Source organism: Pteropus vampyrus, unplaced genomic scaffold, assembly GCF_000151845.1.
Source record: "Pteropus vampyrus isolate Shadow unplaced genomic scaffold, Pvam_2.0 Scaffold17, whole genome shotgun sequence".
Lineage (NCBI taxonomy): Eukaryota > Metazoa > Chordata > Mammalia > Chiroptera > Pteropodidae > Pteropus > Pteropus vampyrus.
In genome coordinates this window covers 8,501,176-8,517,783 of record NW_011888798.1, presented here as the reverse complement: position 1 = coordinate 8,517,783, position 16,608 = coordinate 8,501,176, and the positions used below count along the sequence as shown (strand labels likewise).

The 16,608-nt window shown below is 41.9% G+C and overlaps 1 protein-coding gene and 1 pseudogene across 1 annotated transcript in view; one reads left to right on the top strand and one right to left on the bottom strand.

Annotated features, from left to right (window-relative positions):
• Positions 1-336: 336 nt before the first annotated feature.
• On the bottom strand, positions 337-1,091 carry LOC105288336 (annotated as a pseudogene).
• An 11,699-nt stretch (positions 1,092-12,790) lies between these two features.
• The window catches only part of THSD7B (thrombospondin type 1 domain containing 7B), a 793,340-nt gene continuing 789,522 nt past the window's right edge, over positions 12,791-16,608 (top strand). Inside the window, exon 1 of the mRNA XM_023527487.1 lies at positions 12,791-12,916. The gene's annotated coding sequence lies outside the window, so the exon portion shown is untranslated. The remainder of the gene's footprint in view (positions 12,917-16,608) is intronic.

Here is a 16,608-nt window from a genome sequence, read left to right as displayed (position 1 = left end):
AACTTTCAGGGCCCTTGATCAGAGGCTTTTGATACTAGTGATACTCTGGTATATATGAAGGTTCAAATAAGGCTAAGAAACATATTTCCCATTGAAGGTGCAATCAAAGACATAAGTAAACTAAGCATTCTATACACTAGTTAGCCATCAAGAAAAGACTCATGTTAGTAACTGTTTAAAAAGCCTTAGCCAATGTTAGAAAAACAAAACATTTAGAGTAATATTTATAAATGCAAGCATAATTGATTTTTGCCTCCTATACATAATCATCTTTGAAAGACTAAAAGTGAGTTCCAACTAGTTCTTTTGAGAAGTGGCAGGTGCACATGGGATGATCTACCGGTTTATCTTCTCAAAGTATTTGGAAACAGTTGGATGTGGCTTGATTGTAAGAGAATCTGGCGGCCAGTTTGCTGGGCAGACTTTTCCATGGACTTCCACAGACTGGAATGCTTTCATCAGGAGGAAGGGCTCTTCCACGCTTTCGTCCATGGGGAGATCATTGATACCCAAATGCTTGATGACTTCTTTGGGGTCAATTATGAAGAGACCTCTTAGTGCAAGACCAGGACCTAAAAGCACACAGGTAGTCTTGGGAATTCTGTTTAGTCAAATCTGACAAGAGTGTGATGCTATGTGGCCCAAACCACCATTCTTCCTCGGTATGTTTATCCAGGCAAGGTGACTGAAGAGGGAGTCCACTGAAACTGCAACAACCTCACAGTTCACATCAGGAAATTCATTGGCTTTGTCACTAAAAGCAATAATTTCTGTAGGAGAAACAGAGGTAAAAGCTAAAGGATAGAAGAAGAGCACCAAATATTTCCCCTTAAAGTCATCAAGGCTTAGTTATTCGAACTCTTGATTGACAATGGCTGTATCCTTAAAATAGGGCACCAGCAAGAACATGGTATGAGGAACCGGGGCTAAAGGCAAATTTTGCTTGACTGGAACCAGACCACAATACATTGGTCAAGCATGTTCTTCAAGAAGCAGCAGGCTTAAAGGCTGCAGAGGCAGATGCCCCAAGGAATGGCACTCACACGTCAGGCAACTGAAGCCAAGAGCAACCTTGCCGCCATAGGTGCCATCCTCAGTGCACTCAGGAGCCACTGAGAGGACTAAGAGCAGAGGAGGCAGTACTTATCCTTTATCGATAACTCTAGGTGTTAGGCGCATTGCACATATATATATAATTCCCACAGTAACCTGAAGCTTTATGTACTATTATCAGCCCCATTTTACAGATAAGGGAATAGATTACAACGGTGGTTCATGGTAGAGTCAGGACTTCATCCAGTTCCATCTACCTTTAGTGCCCTTTCTCTCAACCACAATGCATAGTCCTCTTTGTGAATGAGGGCTTAGCCACGTTCAGCTTTTGAGAACAGATCTATTACTAACAGGTTAAAGTTTCAAGGTGGCACATATAGAGTCTGTATATCTAAATTTAAAGTAAGTAAATTTGAAATCATCTATTTTTTTTCTATGTTAAAGAATTTGGAATTTAGTTTTTAGATAGTCGATAGCCATGGAAGTGGTTTTCAGCAAGAGTGTATTGGATTTGAAGAAGGTAGGGAAAATAAGTTTATTATCTCATTAGAAGATTGTTATAATAGTCCAGGCAAAAGTTGACTGAGACTGAACTTAGAGCAGATGAAGAGGGAGGGGATAGAGTACAGCAAACAGATTCCAGAGCTATGTGAATGGTACACAGGAGAAACTAATGATCAGCTGGATGTGGTGGGTGAAGTAGAAGAGTCAGGGATGCTTCTGAGGGTTCAGCTAAGGTGTCTGAATGCCTGGTGACACTATTAACCTGGATAGGTTAGATAGGTTATAAAAGAGAGACCGATCTGGGGTCATGGGGTGGGAAGCAATGGATTTTGTTTTACACTTGCAGAGTTTGAAGTGCCTGTGCCACATCAAGGCAGAGATACACCTTGGGCAGTTAGAAACGAGTTTAAAGTTCGAAGGAAAGGTCAGAGCTAGAGAATGAGTGTGGTTCCTTCTGTTGGAGCTTTGGGAGTGGATTGAAGCTCACAGGGAGGCATGAAGAGTGAGAAGACTAGAGCGCCAAGGACCGTTAACAGAGTCGTCATGTCTGTTCCGGCCATTTAGCAGGTGGTTGCTGGTGGAGAAGCACCACAAAGAGAAAATTAGATAATCAAGCCTCAAATCACAAGAGAACATGTTTTTGTTTTTCGTTTTTTTTTGAGATTGTCTGCTAAATAAAGCAATTTGTGTGCAGCTGAACATTTTCAGTTTTCTCGTACAAAAGACTCCCAATAGGGTAGAAGCAGGAGAAACTGGTTCCAGGAACTATGATTGAGGTTGGTATTCTTGGGGCCTCTTCTCCCACTCCCTCCCATGCCCCTTCACCCCAGTGATCTGGGAATTAACCCTTCTTTTCAAAATTATGATTTGCTAGCATTCTTACGTTCTAAAGAATTTCTCTGTGTTAATGACACACCATCTTTGAAGTGTGATAAGATACATCAGGGAGGCATCAAATTGGCATTTGTTTCTATAAGGGCCTAAAACCATTTTTCTTCCTTTGTATCTTTTTAAACATTTTCCATCAACTGCAGGTAGAATGGTAAGAAGACCATCTCACATGTTTTCTCTCCTTCTATTTCTTGACAAGCTGTGTGACCTTGTACAAGGCATGTTAACTATCTGGGGCTCAACTTTCTTTATCTTAAAAATACAGGAATCAGACTATATTTTCTCAGAGGTGTCTTTCAGCTCAAAAGTTTTGTGATTCCATAATTCAAACCCTGCACATAAATGCTTTTTAAATGTCATTAGTTAGATCACCAAAAGGCTAATAATTGTATAATCAGTGATAGATCAAATGCCATTGAAATAAGTTCCTTAAAGATGGAAAAAAGTCCTCTTTATAGAAATGAGTAAGACTTTTTATTTTCTCATGAGGTCAAAATCTCCATTTTGGTGTGAGCTCTAATTAAATTAAATCCTGAAAAATTTAGACAAGACTTATAGAAGACCCCTTCCTTCCCCAACTGATTCTAAAGGTTATGAGATAATAGAACTTTTTTTTTTTTTTTTTTTGGAAATGTAGAGACTTTTAAGAGAGGTGAATAACTATGGCCTTAGTCAGCTCAGGCTGCTCTAACAAAATCCCATAGACTGGATGGCATAAACAACACATTTATCTCTCATAGTTCTGGGGGCTGGGAGTCTGGAATCAGGATGTCAGCATGGTCAGGTTTAGGTGAGGGCCCTCTTTCTGGCTTGTAGATGGCCACTATGTTACTGTGTCCTCACATGGCAGAGAAAGAAAGAGCAAGCTCACTAATCGCTCCTTATAAGGGCACTAATCCTATCATGTGGATATGGGACCCCACTGTCATGACCTTATCTAAACCTTATTCCTAAGGGCTCTACCCTCAAATATCATCACATTGGCATTTAGGGCTTCCACATATAAATTTGGGAGTGGGAGGGGACACACACATTTAATCCATAGTAACTATCTTGCTGAGGAAGCTGTAGCTCTAAGCTACAACTTAAAGTGGGTAAACCTAGCTTAGGGAGTCTGCTTTGACAAAGAAGGACTCGGAGGTCAGACTAGCCTGTGTAGGTGTTATTCTAAAGCAGCTGAAGCGATATCAGTTGAGAGATGGACCAGATCATGGTTGATAAGGAAGACAAATTGTCCTAGGAGGAGAGACATGGCAAGAGGCACTGAGGTAATGAGGTCGAAGGAAGCCAAATCAAGGAGTCAGTAATGAAGAGAATCAGGAGCGATTCGAGAAGCAAGATATGAGAAATCACTGGTGCTGGGTAAAGGCTCATGTACCATGAGGCCCCAGCTACCTGTTCTAACAGTTGTGAGAAGCCAGGTAGAACCAGACACTGGAAGATAAACTGCCTTTAGTCTCTGGGCATCCTCAGTCTTGGGAGAGGAGACTACTGAGAAACTGGGAGGTCTTTTTCTCCTGAAGACTTTAGAAATTGGACCAAAGTTATATAATGTTGCATCAAGATGTATCTGTGTATTATGGCACCTTTACTTTCTATTTATTTCAGTGGACTTGGAAATAGACCCTCAGATCAGTCCTGCCTCCCATTCTGTCACTGCCCCTGCCTCCCCCCATCTTGGGTGAGTCATCTTTCCAGAACAGTGACAGCCATCACCAAAGTTGAGAACTCAGTGTGACAAAAGGGCTGTTTTCACAGTTCTCCAGCAACATAATATAAAAGTTCACCACATCAGGCACATCATCTTAATCACTGGGGTCAAAAGAACCTCTAGATGTGACAAGTAGCTGCCTCTTTAGTTAACTTCCTCCTTCTGATTGGCAAGCAGAACACTACCACACAGATGCTCACTTCACTATTTCATTTCTCTAACTTTGTCTCCATTAGTTGGAAATAAGGGTCTTTTGTATTAAAAGGATACATGGAAAAGAAGCGAAGGCTCACTCTTAATATAAAGGTAAGAATGCGCAATGGCACCAGAATTTCTAAGCTTACTGATGAGTACATTCCTTTAGTCCATGTCAGTTGAGCACCTATACTCTGTGTGCCTGGCGCTGTTCCCCTAGGCACTGAGGGGTCCAAGAGTGAAGAGGCAGACCAAGCTTGGCTCTGTTAGAGCCTATATTTCAGTAAACAAATACAAATAGCAAAATAGCAAATAGTGACAGTCCTATACAAAGAACCAAGTGGGGGATGTCATAGAGCATGACTAATTTATTTAGGTGTCCAGAAGGGCCTCCCAGAGAAGATGACATTAACACTGAGATCTGAATGATGAGAGGCAGCCACGTGCAGTTCTGGGGGCGAGCATTCCAAGCACAGCACAGAGTTGGCTCGAAGGCCCTACGGCAGCTCTAAAGTTGGCGTGTCAGGCTGCAGTTTGGTGACAACGGAGTTGAGAAGAAGCAGATGACTTCTCAGAGAAAGATAGGAGCCAGACATAAGGAATTTGAAATTTACTCTAAGTGTATTGAGAAATCATTGCAAGGTTTTAAGCAAGGAAAAGATTTTATCAATATACTGTTTAAAAAGATCAGTCTGGCTGTTCTGTAGAAAATGGATTGTATAAGAACAAGAGTGTGAAAAAGGAGGTCAGTTAGGAAGTTATCACTATTACCCACCATGAAAGGCTATGGTGGCTTAGATCAGGGTGGTGGGGTGGAGCTGGAGAGAAGTGGATGTATATAGGATTTATCTGGGGATAGAAATGACAACTAGTTATTTCCGTGTGGGCAAAGTGTGAGAAAGGAAGAATAAAGGGTAATTTTCAGACTTTGGGGGTGAGCAACTAAATAGATGGTGCTGTATACTGAGACAAAGAATGCTGGGAAAGAAGCAGGGGTGGTGGGGGAAATTAAGGTTTAAACCGAAGAACATAAGTTTGGAGGAAAAAATCAATGCTCACTTTGAAGTACACAGGTGACGTCAAAAAGGTGTCAAGCAAACATTTGCATGTGGAGTTGAAACAACGAGGACACCTAGTGTTGGTGTGGCAAAGACAGTTACTGTTTACTGCATAGCTGTGTGCTGTCTGTGTTTTTGACCACTTCGCATTTTGGTGAGGGTCATGTGATACTCTGCCCAATGGACTATATCCCTTTGGGCTGAAGCACAGAAGAGGAAATTTGAAGTTCTCCTCGGTCTCTCCTCCTGCCATAGCGACCAGCAGTGTTCCAAGTCACAGAGCCTTGTTCAGCCCTGGCCCCTGTGTTGGTTATGTGAAGTCGAGTCATCATTTTTCTGCTAAACTGTGTTGATCATGAAGGACGAGAGTGAAATAAACCTGCTTGTGTTAAGCCTCTGAGGTTTGGGGGTTCATATGATATTGTAGCACAACTTAGCTTATACTGACTACTACAGCTAGAGAAATGGATTTAGACATTTTCAGTAAAAAGATACTACCTGAAATCATGAGAATGGACATATTCATTTAAGGAGAAAGTGCAGATGGAGAAGAAAAGGAAGCCTAGTCTAGAACATTCTCATATGTCTAAGGGGTTGAGCAAAAGAGGAAAGTCAGGATTATATGATGCCTAGGAAGCCAAGAGAAGATCCTTAGTATCCTTAGAGTTCAAATCCTGAGTACATGAGCTTAAGGGGTGATTTCGCAGCATGCAGAGACATTGCAATGACTGCTGTGTTTTCCTTAGATTGCTGGTTGTGAGAGAGAGCCTGTGTTGTGATTTCTTAGAATGAAGTCATGGGCGGAGCACTGTACACTGTAAAAATGCTATACTGATAAACTATTTTGAGTCAGCAGGTCACAAAACCTGAGGATTTTTCTGGCTTTGAATTTGGGCAGATACAGATGGCTCCAACCTGGGAAACTTTTTCTGACTCACCCTGCAGGAGGTTAGATACACCTCCTTGATGTTTCCATTGTGTCCACAGGACACCTCTAAGTCTCGTTATATTGCAATTTAAGTGTCTGTTTCCTCAGATAATCATCATCTCCAGGACTCTCCCTAGTGCTTACAGGGGTATCTGCCACAAGGCAGATTCTCAGTCAGTGTGTGTTCAATGAATGAACAGTCTTGCCTGGCACCTGGCAAGATCACCTCCCAGAAACATGAAGTGATAGGATGCTGTTTGTCACAAACATAAGGTGATAAGCGTTTCTGTTAACACCACATGACTAAAAAAAAGCCAGCTTAACCTCTTTTTCATATTCTTCACATACCTAGTCAATCAACAAGTACTTACTGAATGCCTGCTGTGCACCAAAAATTGTGCATTGAAGGAAAGAACGGAAGTATCTATCTTAGTCTCTACACACAAGAAAGTAACAATGCAGTTAAGAGGTCTAACAGGCTAATGGCTTTGAAATCATTTGAGAACATATGAGATGGTAAAGAGTTAATTGAAAAACTGAATGGTACACATAATGAACATTATGGGAGTTTGATAAAGAAAAAGAATAGATAAATGTGAAATGGAATTAGATCTAGGAAAATTTCTTAGAGGAGATGGGACTTTGAGGGGAGGTCAGATCTGCAAGGCTGGGAAGGGAGACATGGAGAAGTATCGAATCAGAATTTAATTGACTTTGAAAGGGCAAGTAAGCAGATTCCCCAAAACAGGAAAGGGTGTTATTGGACAGTGGCAAGAAACATAGTTGAAAAGGTAATGTGGGGCCACATTAGAAAGGATTTGAAAAGTCAGTAAAATAATAATTTATGCCATTCATTCATTCATTCATTCATTCATTTGTGAAGCATTCATCGAGTGCCTACCATATGCCAGGCACCATTATAAGTATGGTGTGTGTGTGCGTGCACACATAGTTGCTGACCCCCATGGGAATTATATTCTTGAAAAGGTATAGATAATAAAATTTCAGGTTGTGATAAATGCTACGAAGCGAGGCAGGATAAGGAGATACAGAGAGATGGAACATGCCCTTTTTTATAGGGGAGGGTCAGGGAAGGCTTTTCTGAGGAGCTGATCTTTATGAAGGGACCAAGTGACAAGGTGAAGAAAATAGTAGGTTCCTGGGAATCAAAGCGATGTGACAAAGAGTATGTCAGGAAGGTAACACATAATGTAGAGAAAGGTGGAGAGTCAATGAACTAGCAGCAAAAAACATGGCATAATTCAAAATCTAAGAATATGCTAGAAAGCTTTAGTTACAAAAGTTTCTCATATAAATTTTAACATTGTATGTATTGGGGATTTTTTGTTTCCTAGATAATTGGGTATTATAGCTTAAATGATTAAGAAATGAGAGAAACCTCTTCTGTTTGTTTCACCCCATGTACCACACTCATGAACACTGTAGCTTGCAATCTGCTAACAGCACTGTTAGTTTCCATCATTTCTATCCTTCCTACCTGTAAACGGATCTGCCACCTATCAGATAGACTGGTGTCCTTGGAAAACAGCAAAATAGAAGGTATAGGTTTTCTTGCCTATCTTGTCAATGTTAGGCCTGTGAGTATTGCGTGGCTTTGTGCCCAGTAGCAGAGGATTAGGGTTGCCAAATCTTTGTATAATAACAAGCTCCAATCTACATAACACCTGGTCTTTACAAACCAAGTCATTATGAATATGATCCAAGTTGTCACTCCAGGGGTTTGATTATTTCCAAATGAGTTGGAGTTGTTTCATATATGTATATATGTATGTATGTATGTATGTGTATGTGTACACACACACGCACGTATGTACGTACACACATACATACATACCTACATGTATACATACCTACATATATGGAAGTTGCCTGGCCATGTTCCCTTGTTGAGTATAGAAGGAGTGACTGCCTCTCCTGATTTTACTATGGCTTAGTGGTGTTAGAGAACAGTGGGGAAGAGGGATCATGGGACTCTCGATCTCTTGGTCAATAAATATTACTGGAGGATGAGCAGCAAAACAAAGAACTCAGATAATTTTGGCGTCTAGAACGGAGATTCTAGGACAGGGCTCGGAAGCAAAGGTCCCAGAACTGGCTAAATGGGGGAGCTCATCCTATCCACAATATGCATATGAGACAAGAAAACAGACCCAAGATCCAGTGACTGAGATAATTTAGAATTTTGGATCCTGAGGTAAACAACTGGATGCAAGCCACAGGGTCTGTTACCCACTTTGCCCGTGTCTTGGCTGATCCATACTTGTATAAGATACAACATAGCTTAGCAGGTAAAAGTGTACACACTACAGTCTGCCTGCCAGATCCTAGCTTTTCTACTTAGCAGCTGTTTGAATGAGTTGCTTTAACTCGCTATGCCTCCTATTGTAAAATGAAGTTGGTAATAGTACCTGTCTCGTGGGCTAGGTATAAAGATTAAATGATACATGTCAAGGACTCAGCCCAGTGCCTAACATCTAGAAAAATTTCAATAAATGTTACCTCTTATTGTCATTTGGGCCTTAACCTAAAGATCATTTCCATTGAGAAATCTCGCCTGAGCCTAATCCTTCCTTTCTACTCCCCTCTACTGCATTCTGTTTTCACAAATTCTTTCATTTTATGTGTTTCTAATCATCTGTGTGTCTGTTTGTTTATTGTCTGATGCCCCCATTAGATTGTAAACTTCATGAGGGCAAGGACTCAGCCCACTATTTCCCCAAATAACCAACGTGTTATAGAGTGCCAGGAACATAGCAGACATTCAACAAATTACTTGCTGAATGAGTGACTGAAGCTGTGGTTCAGGACTAAGTTTGCAAATGCTGAGTGTCTGCTGGAAAGTGTTGGCACTTCAGAGGGACTGAGCTGGGCCAGAAGCCAAAGGAGTTCCACTGTACTACTTTTCAATACATTATCTTTACATTGTATTTTAAGACGTTGAAACATCAAAATCAAATTACTGGACCAAGCTCAAAACTTGCATTTATATGCCAAGATGAAATGCTCTTTTTTGGCAGGAAAAAATGTTCAGATTTGCCACAGAATCTCATCCAACCTAGAATTGGCCTGAATGAATTGTATAAATGAGACGATCATGGTTCCTTCCCCTCACCCATTTGTGCCAGTATAGACCTGGGCAGTGACTTTGGGGGTGGCGAGCCCAAGATACTGGCTCAGGCTTGTATTTCTCACTCCTCTTTTAAATTGGGCTTCTTTATTGACATGCCTTCTTTATCTCTTGTTTGTTTAAGGCCAATGCTTATCTATTTTATTTACGCAGCACTTTCCCATTCAAGCCTGTTAGAGTGTATAGAGAACATCGTGTTCAGAAAAAGCAGTAACAAATACAATAGAAATGAAAATTTAAACTCTAACAGTATTTGGATAGTATAGGGTTACTTTTTCTGCAGCTCTCCCTTGGTCCTCACTAGTGACTTGGTCTCAGGAGACCTTCTCCACCCACCCATTTTCCTCTTTCATTGTTCTGTTGTTTTATTCCATACTCACAGGAAGCCTGGAGGTGATTGGAGCATCTGTGTCTGTGTGTGTGTGGGGGGGGGCAGGGGGGGAGTGTATGGAAATTTATAATCATCTCCAGCTTATTTTCCGCATTGAAACATTGATTTATTCCTTACACATTATAATGTTGCCTATTTTTTTTAGGGCTACTTTCTTCCAAATCCTTTCTTTGGTTACTTATTTTGTAGTATTCCCTGCCCCCAACCAGTCTTCACTGACAAGTCTTTTTCCTTCCTAGGCTATCCTTTTAATGTTTCTAACCTAATCTAGATTTTTAGGGCAGTGCTTTTTATTAAGGACCGAAGCTATCTTGGCAAGAAACTCATATTATCAGTATAAACTCATATCATCATATGTATTCAAAACATAAATTGGGAGTTTGAACTAGAAATGTCTGCCTTTTCCTTCTACACAATTTGTATGCAGTTGAACAATAACAGAGAAAGCACCTTATACTATTTGACTATACTGAAATACCTGTTGTCAGCATAGTGCCTTAATGAAAAGTGACTATTCTGTAGATTAAAGGAGTCAGTAAGCTAACAAAAGGTAGCAATGTTTAAAGTTTATGTTTTTTTGTATTTTAGAAATAATTTAAATTTCATTCTTATGAATTATTATTTTTTAAGAAGCCAATGTCTAGGTCATAATTGCCATATAGCTATTATCTTATATCTTAGATTCATAAAACGTGAGACCAAATACAAACAGCGTGAGTGAGTTACATCTGAAGGATCAGTGTATTCTTATGAGTTTCATAAGTGATCACTGACTTAAGAGTAAGGGGTTAGTGAGAATAGGCTGACATTAAATTAGAACACATGTTAAAATCAAATTACTAGCCTAAAGAAAAATATACATATCACTGCCTCTGAAAAGGAAGGGAGATATATAAATATAAAGATGTCCATAAACAACATACTCACAAGTCCTCCTTGATGGCCTCTTTCTAGAGGGATTGCAAACACAGACCTTTTCACCATATGGTTGTGTGTACATGGGATGTGATCTGAAAATGCTGTGTTGATTCTGGGAGGACTGAAATCTGGCAATCCTGGATGTAACAGTTTAGGAAAACAAATGTTTTTCTTTGGCCATTGTTCCTGAGGTTACTTAAATGAGACTCATTGGCTATTCATATGCATTGAGATTACAGTAAAACATAGTGGACCAGTTTCTCTTTCCCCAGGCTCACAGGACTGACATTTTATTTCTTGGAAGTAGTTAATCATGGTCTTGGATTTAGGGAAGTAATCTGGAATCTGGATGGCAGCTGATTTATTTTTAAGACAGTGATGTCAGGATGAAAAGCATAACCCAAAGTGTGACGGCAGTGCTCACTAAGAGAATAGTGATTGCTGTTTTAAATATTAAATAAGGCGGGTTCCCGTTCCCATTTTCAGAATCCAGTCCCACAGCAATATGAATCAGAACCCTTCACCATGGTATTCGCAGTTCCCTTTTCAATGGCACTTACCTTCTTTTGATGGTTTTTGTGACAACCCTAGATGCTCTAGTTATCGCTTTAATTTGTGTTATGACATCAAGCTCTAAATTTCTCATGATTATTTTGCTTCTTTTTAAGCACTCATAGTGTGCCAAGCATTGGATAAAACCAAAAAGATACAATCCCTGCTGTCCCTGGGCTCACACATTCAAAAAGATATGGCCGGCAAAATATCCTATTATTGGCAATAGGTAGTCCTCATGCTTCTTTTTCCTTTCTCCCATTTGAAGAAACTTCTTCATCTCTCTGAACAAGCCAAAGAAATTCCTTAGATCAGAGGTGTCAAAAACCTGGAGGGTTTGGAGCAAGTGTCAGAGAGTAAGCAAAGGACTCTACTCCTAGCCTGCCCACTTGCTCTCTGCACTCCTGGCCTTCTCTCTCACTGGGGCGGACTCACCACCTCCTCAGCTGCCACCGGCACTGCCTCACCACTAGGAGCTAAAGACCTCTTCCCCACTCATCACAACCCTCTCTCTTCCCCTTCCCATTGGAGGACTGCAAACCCTTTGAAAAAGAGTCCAGAACTAGAGTTTTCCTCAGGCTCTGGTCTAGGTGGACCCACAGTCCCTGAAAGCCCTCGAACAAGGGGTTGTCTAGGCAGGTAAAGACCCAGCTCTTGGCGGTCCCTTGGAGTCACTCCCAGTTTTTCTCTATCTCTCTGTTTCACATATCCCGCTAGGATCTTCTTTGTCTTTTACCCTGTAACACTGAAGCCCTCTCGTGCCCAGGAACCGCAGAGGAACACTAGGCAGTCAGACTGGGCGGGATGGATGTGTTTGTGTGCACTTTAAGTGTCTGAGTGTTCTGGCGCGCGCGCACGCGTGTGTGTATGTGTGCGTGTGTGTGCGTGTGTGTGTGTGCGTGTGTGTGCGTGTGTGTGTGTGTGTGTGTTTTGGGGTGGAGGGGTTATAAACGGGGAGTACAGCATCCCCCACTCTCTCTTCCTCTATCCCCCCTATCACTTTGTGGTCCCAGAGGCACAAAGTGAACGCCCCTGTCCCCAGCGATCAGCAGCTTGGTACCCCCAGGCTCATCCGGTTTGCACCTACTCCCCAAAGCTTCAAAGTTGCAGGAAACAGTCTCGGGGAGTGGAGGAGCTGAGGTTGAAGCCAGTGTGCCCGAGGCTCTCGCCTCGGGGAGAGGGTGCACCCTCTCCGAGAAGGGGCCGAGGAGGCAGAGAGGAGGAGGATGAGGGGTGGGGAGGTTGGAGGGGGTGGGGAGGCAAGCATCAGCTGCTGGGGGAGGTGAGGCGCAAGGTGGCTCCCTGCTGCCAGTGCCCGCGGCTCTGGGGACGCACCAGGCAGCCAATGGCTGTGCAGAGGTGTACAGCAGATGGCGTCCGACTGCGCTGTTCCTTCCTCGTCCTCCTCCTCCTCCTCTTGCTTCAGTGCTGAGGAGCCAGAGTCGCCGCTGGGTTGCCAGACGCTGGAATGGGTGGTCTCCCGACACACACCACCATCTTTCTTGCGCTCAGGAAGCTCCGGGCTAGGTGGCTCCCAGAGGCTGCGGCAGCGGCTCCGGCTAAGCAGGTGAGTGCGGCGCGCTGCGCCTGGAGTCCGCCCAGAGCCTGGGGCCCCTGGTCGGCAGGGGTGATCCGTGGCAGCCGATGGGGCGGAGGGCGCACTGAGGGCAGAGACTTTGCTCTTTCCTCCCTGCACAGCCTTTCTCTCCTTATCTCCCAGTCAGACGCAGGAACTTGCAAGCAGAGGTTCTCTGCGCCTCTGCCTGGGGGCTGCGGGAAGGGTGGGCTGTCAGGGGCAGGGGCACAGCACCAAGACCCCGGAGTTGGACTAGCAGAGATACCTCACAGAGATTTGGGCTCAAACCTCAGGCAACCGGACCCAACCATAGGAGTCGGGCGGAAGGAGCTCAGTTCTCTTCACTTTCAGCTTGCTTTGCGGGTACTGAAGAAGGGAGCCGGGGTCCCCCATCCTGCATGGGAAGCCTTGGAGCCCAGGATCGGAGGACGGGGAGTTCTGCGGGCTTTGCGAACAGGTTGACTGAGGGTTCCTTTTCGGTAGCGCTGACTGCGAATCTCCGAGTAGGCGTTTAGTGCCCCTGGAGGATAGCTGAGCTAGCCAAGAAGTTTTGCAGCTTCCTCTGATTTATCAGTGAAGTGTCAGAAGGCTGCAGCAACAGTTTACATTTCCACTGTCCCTGCGTGGGGTGAGGGACGAGCTGGGGAGAGTGGGATTCACCGGTCTGGTGTGACATTACACTATTTATCAAGGGAAAATTGAGAACAGAGCGTGAGAGTGAGAGGCAAGGAGGAGGACACGTGTAATTTTAAAAGCATTACCCACATGCTCTTGTCACCTTTCCTTTCAAACACTTCTGGTAGTATTAAAGTTATTTAAATATGCAAGTAAAACCTCCAGTTTTTGAAGCCTGCATAGTTTGAGTCTTGAAGCTGGAAAGTTTGGGATGTGTTTTAGGGGAGGGGGCATTAAGCTCTCTCAATCTCTTTTTGAATGCAAGGAGGGAAATCCCTGTTTCAGAGGAAGGGCGCATGATCTAACAGTACTTTTTACGCTGAATTATTCTGAGCATACTTTAAGAGGTATTACAGTTCAATTCCATACCTTATGGTTAAGGTAAAGTTCGAATAAGATTATGGTACCTTGCCATGTTCTCTGGAAAATTCCGGGGTTACTTGGTGTTTTGTTCATTGCCAGAGTGGTCTGTTGGTAGCCTTTAGTTTTTTACCTTTATGTGCTCTTGTAAGTGACAACCTGGCTGAAGGAACCTTCTTAGTATTTTCCAGGAGTGTACTTGTGGGTGCCCTGTTATGGAAAAGTTAACCCGTGGTGTAGGTGCATGCCAACCAGGCTGATTGTGTGTGTGTGTGTGTGTGTGTGTGTGTGTGCGTGCGTGTGTGTGTGCGTGTGCATGCACATGTGTGTATCTGGCGTGTCCTTTTGACAGGCAATCTTTGGATGTCAGTGTGATACGTTTATCTCCCAGGCAGTGTCAGAACAGTCTGGGTTTTTTGGGTTATTGGGGAGTGGTGATCTCTGGGGAAGCCTTTCTGTGCTCTTTATATACTACAGCCTTGGTTAAGGCTTCATGAAATTCACTTAGGATGCTACTAAACAAGTCAATTAGTCTTATTCAGTATGAGTGAAAAGCTCATGTATTTGTGGGTTGAAAGCTATATAAAGTCCCTGTCTTGAAGCTTTGCTGTGATGCACTGCTGTTTTTAATACCATTAATACCAGGAGCCTTCTTTCAGAACTTAATGTGGCCAGTTCTCTGCTTTCTGTGGTTAAATATGCCAGCTGAGCAGATTCCTTGGAACTGGCTTCCTACTATGCCTGGGCATAGTGTTTTTTTCATCTACCTGCTGGGAGTTGAAAACCGGACACTCTTCTTCATGCAAATTTAAGTAAAAAAGAATTAGGAAGATAATTCCCCTGACCCTGTTACAACATACACAGATACAACTGTTGACTTCAAAAATGTGGGCTAGGCTTGCACATTAGCACGGACAGTTCCAGCAGTGCTGAATACCTACAAACCATTCAGGGTTCTGAAGATCGGAGATTAATTCGGGATAAGTACCTGGAGATGTGTGATCTAGATAAGGACTGCCTGTTGCTGGTGGACTTTGATAGTCCATTTTGAGGGTTTATAACAAGTGGGCTTAATTTATATCTATCTTAATATTTAAATCGATACTTGAAAAATGTTCTTTACCACGTTTTTTTAATCCTCTGATACCCTCTCCACTATTGTTTTTAATCAAAGTTTTTGCTTGTTAAAGAGGTGAAAAGCTAAGAAGCAGAAAGACTGTTAGTTAGACAAGTAGGCAATAATTACTGATCATAAAAACAGTATAAATAAGACTTCACAGTTTGAGGATTGACATTAATTAATTAGCAACTAAACGTACCTTTCTGTTCTATGCTGAGTATGCCTTTTGAGAGAAAGAAGGTAAACAAATAAAGAAAAATAGTACTGCTAAAATGTACTTTATCAGGAAGGCTATTAAAGACCTTGTGTACTTGCTGTAGAGCCTGTTTCTAAAGGAAGGAATAATACTTTTATTAATATTTGTAAAAAAAAATGTTTGCTTTTATGTAACAGACTGAAAGAGCAGAATAAAAAATTAGGAGTTAAGTTAGTGTAAGAGGACTGTCCAAACAAGAAAAATTCCAAAGTACATCAATTCATTTTAATTATACTTCACAAAGCTGGAGTCATATGATTCCTTCAAAGAAAAAAAAAATCTTGCCAAAACTACAATTTTGCCATTCTGCACACCTTTATAAAGATAAGGCATTAAAATAATAACATCATTTCAAAAGTTTGAATAGAATGATGAAGAATAGTTGACTGGTCCATTGAGTTAAGAGTCAAAATGACAAATGATACAATATATTATGTGCACGATCAAGACAAACAGATTAAAAGATTCTAAGCAGTGATAACTGTGCTACTTGATGGATCAAAGAATGGCACCATTAACAGCACAGCTTCAGAGATACTCTGCAGGCAAAGTGTGAAAGATGGGTTTTTGACTAACTAGCAAGTCTTACAGTATTAAAAAGTATTTACATGAGCTACTAGATATGTTTTTGGAATTTTTGAATGTGAATTACACATAAGTGCTTTATGTTTTTGAAAGAAGACTGTATTCAGTATATAACTATGAAAGAAGCAGCTGCATTCACTTTAACACTAGGCAGCTTCCTGAATATAACACAGGCCCTTAATTTAGAGCTGTTAACAGAATTAATATCTAAGTGATAATTAAAATGTTAAACCTGCGAAAGTAGAAGGATTTTAAACTCCACTCTTAATTTTAGAAATTTTAGAAATTGTGAGTTCGAGTGGGATCAGTGTTTTAGCATATGTGAAGTCTGTGGTAGGTACCCTTGCTCCAAGATGTTAAACATTTTATTCACCTTCAAGATTTCTCCATTAATTGGGATAATTTTGTTGGTGTTTTTACTAGCATTTACACAGGTGGTTTTTCATAGCTAATAGTAACTACTGTTGAAAGCAAGCCAAAGAGGATTATGTGCAGTTCCTTGTTAGCTTATATGTAGCTCTTGACCAAGGAAGAAATAGGGAGCGTAGTCACTGATTTCCTAGGATTACACTTTCATTCTGAGTCTTGTTGCCAGTAGTGGGCCAGTTATACAAAATATAAACACTTAGTTATTTTTCAGTTGTAGTCCACCTGTGATGTATTATGAGAATTCTGTAGCTAGCAGAT